General features: G+C 46.8%; 1 long non-coding RNA gene across 1 annotated transcript; it reads left to right on the top strand.

Annotated features, from left to right (window-relative positions):
* Nucleotides 1-5,673: 5,673 nt before the first annotated feature.
* On the top strand, nt 5,674-7,471 carry LOC118999673 (uncharacterized). Its single transcript, XR_005069155.1, has 3 exons — nt 5,674-5,831; nt 6,216-6,404; nt 6,932-7,471. It is a non-coding gene; the product is annotated as an uncharacterized LOC118999673 (long non-coding RNA).
* Nucleotides 7,472-8,578: the final 1,107 nt, after the last annotated feature.

Below are 8,578 nucleotides of genomic sequence, written 5' to 3'. Positions count from 1 at the left end.
GTAATAAGAAGAATGCACCCCTGTGCCCCAAATCTCTGCCTCCACGGATGTAACTCTGTGGGATGAGGCTAAACCAGGGTTTCAGGGGAAGAATGAGTTGATGTGAAGAAAAATATAGCGGTGGCTCACGGACCCAGAAAAACGGCAAAGGCGGTGCCCAAATGGCTGCTATGTGCCGTCCAGCCCAGCCTGGCACCTGCCGGGAGGGCTTCCCAAATGCCTGTTGTTGGGAAACTGACTTGGTTTTAGCAAGTGTAGTGCTACATTTTCAGGATTGTTCGTATAAAAGTAGCAGTCAGTGTAGGAACTTGGAGGGAGGGAAGGGAAGGGAAGAGGAAGGGAGGAAGGGAAGGGCGGGAGGGAACAGTGCCTGCTGTGGGCCTCAAGCCTGAAGACCTTTGGGGGTCTCTCCTGCTGGGTGGGGGACAAAGAGATGGCCTCAGAGCCTGGCATGCGAAGGGGGTCACCTGGTGGCCAGGAAGAGGTTGCAGTGTCATTCCTAAGAGATGAGAAGGTTACTGAGCACAGCAGGCAGAAATGCCTCATCATCTGCTGGTCTGCCTCTCCCCTAAGATGCCCTGTTTCATCCTCAGTGGTAGCTCTGCCTCCAATCTCCCCTCCCTACACACACACACGCACACACACACACAAAGCATGCCTGGTACTAGGTTGTGATGTTAAATACATTTCTCCCTGAGATGTCTGTTCGAAAAACTCTGAAAACACTGCACTAGACCACCCCCCTGCCCTCTCTGGGACAAGTTTACTCTTCTGATCACCTGTCCGCCCATCCCCACTTGCCAGACACCTTTCATGTGCCGGGTCCTGAGCTCGAGCATCGCCAGGGCTGGACTCAGTGTCGCCAGATTCTGAGCTGCACACCACCGTCTGGTGTGCATCTCTTTCAGTGCCAATTCTTCCTGCTCGCTCTCCTTCCACGCCCTACACCGCCACTTTCGCTTTCCTGAGTGGTACGCGCTGTCCTCTAGGTTAGGGGCCTTCGCAAAATTCCTCTCATCGCTTTCCTCTGTCGTTGAGTGTGCTCACACTTCAGCTAAAGAATCCTTCCCTTATCCTCAAAGACTGACTTTGGCTCTTGAAGTGATTTTGTTTTATTTTAATGTTTTTTCATAGATATTTTTATTTTATTACTGTGACCTGAATCCTATATGTGATTTATTTCTGTGTGTTATATACTTCATAACAATAAATGTAAGACTTTTGGAGGAGACAACCACAGACAAATGCTATGTTAAATACATAACAAAATCTTGATAAGTATCACTTAATTCTAATAAATAGCCTAAAATAAAAAATTATTTTAAACATGATTAATACATAGCATAAGTATTTTAATTTGAAACAGATAAATCTCTATTGACTTGCCATTTCTGTGGAATAAATTGGTCTACAGATTGGAATTTATTAGGAGTGACTCAAATTTTTAATACACACATTTGACTTATGGTCTAATTCATCAACATCTCTGTCCTCACTCTTATGATACAAGAACCTGAGGAACACTATACCCACCATCGTACGTGTTCTTATGGGATAGGGTCCACCGAACATTCAAATTTTTTCACAGAGGTGCGGCACCGGCCAATCAGACCAGAACAAGGCCCTGGGACCTTCTGGGGGGCCCAGGCGCGGAGCGGATGCCACTCCAGCGAGCTCTCGCTCTGCGGCAGCACTGGGGCAGGCCAGACGCCGGCCTCAGCGCCAGCCTACTTCTTCACCCACACCCTCGTCCCTCGTAAACAAAACTTTACCACTATTACTGTTTTACGGGCATTGATTATTTAGAATTACAAAGTGTTAGAAAAATTTGTTGCCACTTGCATCCCAGACCTTCCTTCTATATTTAATTTCCTTTTTTTGCAAAAGAGCTTACTATTCTTTAGTAATTTTTTTCAAGTAAGATGTACTCCTTTCCTATCTTCACCTGATACAGATCTGCAGTGCAGTCCAAGGCAGTGGAGAACATACTTTTGTCCTGCATAGCCTCAACCTAGTGCTACAGTTTGGTATGAGGGTAGAGCACAAATATATTTTTATAAGCCTGTGTTACTCAAAAAATCCTTTTGGGTGCCTTTGCAGGGACTTGGCATTTTGGACAGGAAGCGGCATTGCTGATTGAAGCGTACTAAAAGTTAGGCCATTGAGTCTAGGTTTTAGGAAATGTAGTTCCTTAGTATTGTAGCAAATATGGTTACAACTAGTGGGGACTTATGTGTAGAAACTGGAAGTGTGAGAAGCTGTACACAGTTTTCATTCCTACCGCTGCTTAATAGGACTTTTGATCTCATTCTATTCATGGAAAGTATTGTATGTGCTAATTATATCTTTCACAGACGCTGAAAAAGTTTTCTAGGAGAAATAGACTTTTGTCAGTACCTGCTGTATGTTATGCACAAGAATACGTATTATGTAGGGCTGCTTTGGGGCTACAACAGCAGAATTTAGTAGTTTCAACAGGGGGTGTATGGCCCACAAAGCTTAAACAATATTTATCATCTGACCTTCTATAGAAAAAGCTTGCCAACCTGTAATACAAGCGATAATTTCTTTGTTTTACATATGATGAACTACATCCCATTGAGGTCCGTTTAATTTCACAAAATCACAAATTAGAAAGAGACAAAGTCTGGATCTGAACTCAGTTATCCCTGGTTCCATTGCTCATTCTTTTTCCGCTGCATGTAGTAAAATATGTTACTGCTGTATTTAATTAATTTTAAAACATAAAATTTTAACATACTAACACTTCTGGAACTGGAATGCACTCTTTTCTTCATGGTACAATTGATGGCCTCTTAGAATGGATGATATAAATATATTCCAATTAAAAAAAAACTAGAATCAGCCCTGGCTGGTGTAGCTCAGTGAATTGAGCTTGGGCCTGCAAACCAGAGGATCGCAGTTCGATTCCCAGTCAGGGCACATACCTGGGTTGCAGGCTAGTTCCCAGCAGGGGACACATGAGAGGCAACCATACATTGTTATTTCTCTCCCTCTCTCCTTCCCTTCCCCTCTAAAGATAAATAAATAAAATCTTTAAAAAACACTGAAAAAATACTAAAATAAATAAAATAAACAAAACAAACTAGAATCAGTCATCTAGACTTCTTGATTTAGCTCAACTGTCATTCAGAAGTAAAAACAAAATAAAGACACTTAGAAGCAAAATAAGAGAGTTCACTACTCATATATTCTATTTGAAAAAATTACTGAAGAATAATAATTTTTTTGGTGATTTTAAAATAAGGCCGCAAACCCTCTGACCCTTGCGCCCTGGAGAGCCCGGAACTGTGTCTCCCCCCAGAGGAGCCAGGGGCTCCCCCGTCTGCTCCAACCCACAGAACGTGGTGGAAGTGAACCTCTGTGGCTTCTAAAGCTGGGACATAAAAGGTCACGCAACTCTCACCTCATTTGCTGGCATGCCTGCTTTGGGAGCCCTGAGCTGCCATACAAGAAACCCAGTACCCAAGGCCACCAGGCTGGAGAAGCCGCTGGATGTAGGTGCTTCAGTGGGCAGTCCCATCTGTCTTCAGAAGACAGTGGGTTGGACCCAGCCTTCAAGCCATCCCTTCCAAGGGCCAGGCATGCCATCAGGCTGCCTTGAACCCGCCAGACCAGCCCACCCACCAAATGTAAACCAGTGAGTGACCTTGGTTGATGCTATGAGTAACAGGAGAACCACCCAGCTGATCCTGCCTGCGTTTGTGACCTACCAAACCATGAACTGTAATAAAATGGGGGTGTTGAAGCCACTGTGTTCTGTGGCAACCTGTCATGTAGTGTGATAGGTAACTGCACAACTTCCTTTGCCTTTGTTTCTGTAGTGTTAGGTTCTGTCCCTTGCAGAGCTCATTGCGCTGTAGCTTCATTTCCCGATATCTACTTCTCTGTCTTTTTCTGGTAGGAAATAGGAGACCAGGAATAACATTTTACTAGTTGTTATATTTCTAATATCTAGCATTAGTTTTATTAAAAATATGAGCTTAATAATAATTTTTTAAAATTTGGGATGAATGGAATTAAATGCAATGGAACAGATCTGATTACAGGTAAGGTGTCCATATAACCATGCTTGCCTATGACAGATTGACTGATGCAATTATCAGTAAATCCTCTTTTACGCTCAGGTTTAAAGGATGAATGACATAGGCACCCTAATTAGAGGGCTCTTTGTGGGATCGGGGGAGGACCCTGAACAGTACACAAATGATGCTCTGGAGTTTGGATCTGGCTCTAGTTGGATAAGAAGGTTGAATTTTTAGACGAGAAACTTTGAAGGGTGGCTTATTACTTCTGTCACCATTATATTTTGATTATGTGCCCTATAATTAGAAGTTAAAAATGCTAATGCATATTAATACTTGATTGATTTGATTACTTATCCTAATTACACTTTGATCCCTTTGATAAATACATGAACTCACATTTTATTTACTTCACAGAATTCTTTGTATAACTGTGCTTTGATAATATCTGATTACATCTTAATATTTGATTGCTTTGAGTAGCTCTTGTTTTAACCACTGAGACATCGGATCGTATTACCTCTGATGCACCAGTGGTTATGAACATAGATTTGGCAGAGAAACACGCCTGGGTGTGATATTCTTTGCCACTTTTACCACTGTGTGACATTTGGTAGGTTACTTAACTTCTCTGGTCTTTAGTTTCCTCATCTGTAAAATGGAGATAGTAATAAAAGTTACCCATAAGGGTGCCAGGTAGATTAAATGAGATGACATATATTAATAGGGTATTCTGGCGGGCCCTGACTGGCATTCTAGATAATTCTAACTTATAGTTAACATTCCCTACTGCCACCCCAATACCTATTTGCACGAACTGACATGTATTACAGCTTTTTGTGTTGATGCTACTTTGGGAGTGGGCTCGAGGAGAAGGGAGAGGTAGTTTCAGGTACGTTGCTGGTGAGCGTGAGAAGGGAGGGAGAACCCAGGGGATGGCACAGTGTGGGCTCCATCTGCCCATTCCAATGACCAGGTGCAGGTTCTCACTGGAAAGAGGGCCTGACTACAGGGACTGGTGGGTGGAGATGCCTGCCTCGCCCCAGGGCTGCCCTGGCTTCCTGGGCGGGGCGTCTGGTCTAATTCATCCAGCGGGACCGTGAGAGCTGCTCAGAGGAGCCATGAGAGAGGGGGACCCTTGCGCCCACTGGTTTGAGATCCAGTAGCGAGAGGGAGAAACAGAGAGAGAGAGGGTGGGAGAGAAGCAGATGAACTACTCATGTGTGTGTGTGTGTGTGTGTGTGTGTGTGTGTGTAAGACTGTGCAACTCTAGAGTTGCACAAGCAAGGCTGTTTGGGGCCTAGGAAGATACCCCACCCCATCCACGCACCCACCCACCGTGTTGTGGCATTCTGCCCTGCATGCCAGGGTACCCAGTGGAAACGGCCTGTGTCTGGCACCTCAGCCTTCTCATGGAGTCAGAGACAAAGTGTGCATGCATGTTGGAGGGAGGGGACATGGAGTGAGGGTGCGCAGAATGGGGAGTGCCTTTTCATTCCTGTCATAGCTAGAAATCCTGGGCTCCGGGCGCTCTGCCAACACTACACACACACTCTCCCTTTGAACGGTCACAACATCCTTGGGACGACAACCACTAGTACTTTTATCACCCCCTTCTGCTGATGGGAAACAGAGGCAGAGCGCTATTAAGTAACACGCCCCAGTGTTGCAGTGAGTAACTGGCAGAGCCAGGATCTGCATCCAGGCTGTCAGGTGCCAGGGCCGCTGCTCCCAGCCCCTACCCGACACGGCTGCCTCAGTGGGAAAGTGGGCCCTTGGAGCACAGTGAGCGTCCCACCCAACCCGCCCCAACCCAACCTGCCCTCACCTGGCCCGATCCGTGGGGAGCCCGGGACTGGGGAGGAGCTGAATTCTCACAGGAGCTTGGGATCTGAAAAGTCACTGGCATCCAGGCAGCTTTGCTAATGGGACCCCATCTCTCCCCTCAGCTTGGGGACACAGTTTCTGGGTGGTGAGTACAATTGCTCAGGACCTGGTGGATGCTCAGGCCTCGGCTGAGGGGCTCTCTTTTCAGGGTTACAGACGATTGGCCCGGCAGCACTTTCCTTCACTCAGGTGTTTGGAGAGGAGAAGCTGGAAACCTCCCTAAGCACTGCAGTGCCTCTCCGGGGGCCTGTGCTCTTCTGTGACCCGGCCTGCGGTCCACAGGGTGCCAGCAGGAGACCGGGAGCGGGGAATGGTCCCCTGGCATTGGGCCATCAGTTGGGGTCACTGGCCGCTTTCCAGAAGATCCCAAGGCCCTGGCAAAGTGCACAGCCTTGACCAGCTACAGCTCGTGTGCACGGAGCACCGGAGTGACCACCCTGAGGCTGCAAGGACACTCTTACAGACCCACATGTGAGTAACCACAGACCAGCAAGCACCTCTCCTCCTTCCTTCACAGGAAACCATTTACCCATGACCTTCACCCCAGGATGTTAGCTCTCTTTTCTGTCATTTTATTTTTAACTTTTTGAGTATACATGGTATTATTTTTAATACATTTGGGATGTTCAAAATTAAAATGCGACTTTTCTCCTTTATTTACAATGTTACACACTTTTTGTCATGCATGGGTTAAAAAAAAACCTTGGCCGAAATGAACTGAAATGCTAACAAGTTTGTGGGTGATACAATTATGGGCTATTTTAATTTTATTCTCTATTTTTCTCAGTAAGCATGTTTTGCTTTTATAATAGGAAAGGAAGTGATTTTGTATGAGTAGTTTTTTCTTAAGTTTGTGATTAGTTTTCTCTTTCTGTGCAGTTATAGTTTATTAGACAACTTTTACTTTGAGTATTCATGACATTTTTTTGCAGTCGTGATATTATTTTGTTTGTCCGTCATTTCACACCCTGAAATCCCATCGTGACCCATCTGTCCAGCTGAGAGGGAGGTAGAGTAATGACCAAAAGCACAGACCCAGCCAACTTCGCATCCGAGAGTGGAATGGAAAGAGCTTTGCCCTGGGAGACTGGGGGCGGGGGGAGGTTCTGGTTCTGCCGCCCCCCACACGCGGTGCACCACCGTCTCCTGGTGTCATAGTCTGCTCCTTCCAGGACCAACCTTCGGTGAATGGCTGATGCCCTCCGGAAGTCAGTGGGGAGATGGGCAACGAGGAACCTGCTGCTGACTTTGTGGGACCGGTGTAACTACCTGAATACCCCCGTCGTTCAAAGTCAGTCTGAGGGCGGCTCTTCCTACAGCAGAGCAAAGGCAGAAAACCCGAGCGGTGGTGATCTGGCAGGGTTTCCCGGCAGGGGTGTTTGGGGTCATATTTTAAAGGGACCGAAGGGTATAGACAGGATTTGGAGCCAGGAGGACAGTCCAGGGCTTGTGGGCAAAGGTGCAGAAGCGGACACAAGCCCATCGTGGGCGGACGATGTGGGGGCACAAAGAGGCAAATCACAAGGAGGCAGCCTGGAAGGTCCCCGCCGTGGGGAGCACGAAGTCGTGGGTGTCCATCTCTTCACTTGCGGTGGCCGGCGGTAGCCGCCCAGTAACGAGCGCTCCGTATTCTGTGACAGTTGACTAATAAATTCTGTTTTTCTTTCATTTAGCTGTAAGTTTAAAGTAAACATTTGATATTTTCCAAGATACAAAGCCAGTCACTCATCACAGGGCATTTCAACGAAACCAGACAGTTTGGTGCCCTAGACTCTTACAGAGGGTTTCTCCTCATTGGGTAGGAAGATGAGGTCTGTGCTTTTTCATTTGCCTGATTAATTACTGCTCCGAGACCCTTGAAAGCAGACACGGCCTGTAAGTGGTATCTGTTGTTTAATCGGGCACAGATGTTTTCAGAAACCTTTTAAATAGGCCTGGAGAATTACTCTTAAGTAAAATGAATCATGGAACTCTATGTTTTAAAAGCGACTCTACCACACCAGCAAAAAAGCCAACTTTTGCTAATGTTGAAGCGGTGGTCACTGTGATTGTGGCTTGTCCGAAATCCGCCAGCATCAAGAAGCAGTGCCAAGAAATGGCCGCAAATGGCGTCCCCACCCACCCAGGGGTCTAGGCCCAATGCTCAGTCATCCATCACTTTCCCTGCCCTTGTGCTTCCTTTTCCCGGTCCATGCTGGGTCCACGCTCCGTCCTCCAGTTCATCTCCTAAGTATCTCTCCGTCTGTTTCTTTCGTCTATTCCCACCACCACTACCTTGGTTAGGGCAGCTCTGTTAGTTGGGTTTGGTGTGTGTGCACTTGCCATTGAGCCAGCTCGGACTCCTGGTGACCCTGAGACTGAGGGCTGGCCCCAGGGTCCGGTCCGCAGCAGCCCTGCTCTGTGCCTGCAGATTCTTGCCTACGGCTCCTTTCATGGGGTCAATTCACCTCCTCTTTTGTCTTCCTCTTTTCCTGCTGCCTTCTGTTTTCCCAGCATTATTGCCTTTTCCAAAGAACCCTGCCTTCTCAGGATGTGCCCAACGTAGGACAGCCACGGTTTTGTCATTTTTGCCAAACACCAGTGATGTTTCAGGCTTCGTTTGCTCCAGGACCCAGTTGTCCATCTGTCTGGCGGTCCATCTGTAG

Source organism: Sturnira hondurensis, unplaced genomic scaffold, assembly GCF_014824575.4.
Source record: "Sturnira hondurensis isolate 20B ecotype Veracruz unplaced genomic scaffold, ASM1482457v3 Scaffold0015056, whole genome shotgun sequence".
In the NCBI taxonomy this organism is placed as follows: domain Eukaryota; kingdom Metazoa; phylum Chordata; class Mammalia; order Chiroptera; family Phyllostomidae; genus Sturnira; species Sturnira hondurensis.
This window is presented reverse-complemented; position numbering and strand designations above follow the sequence as displayed.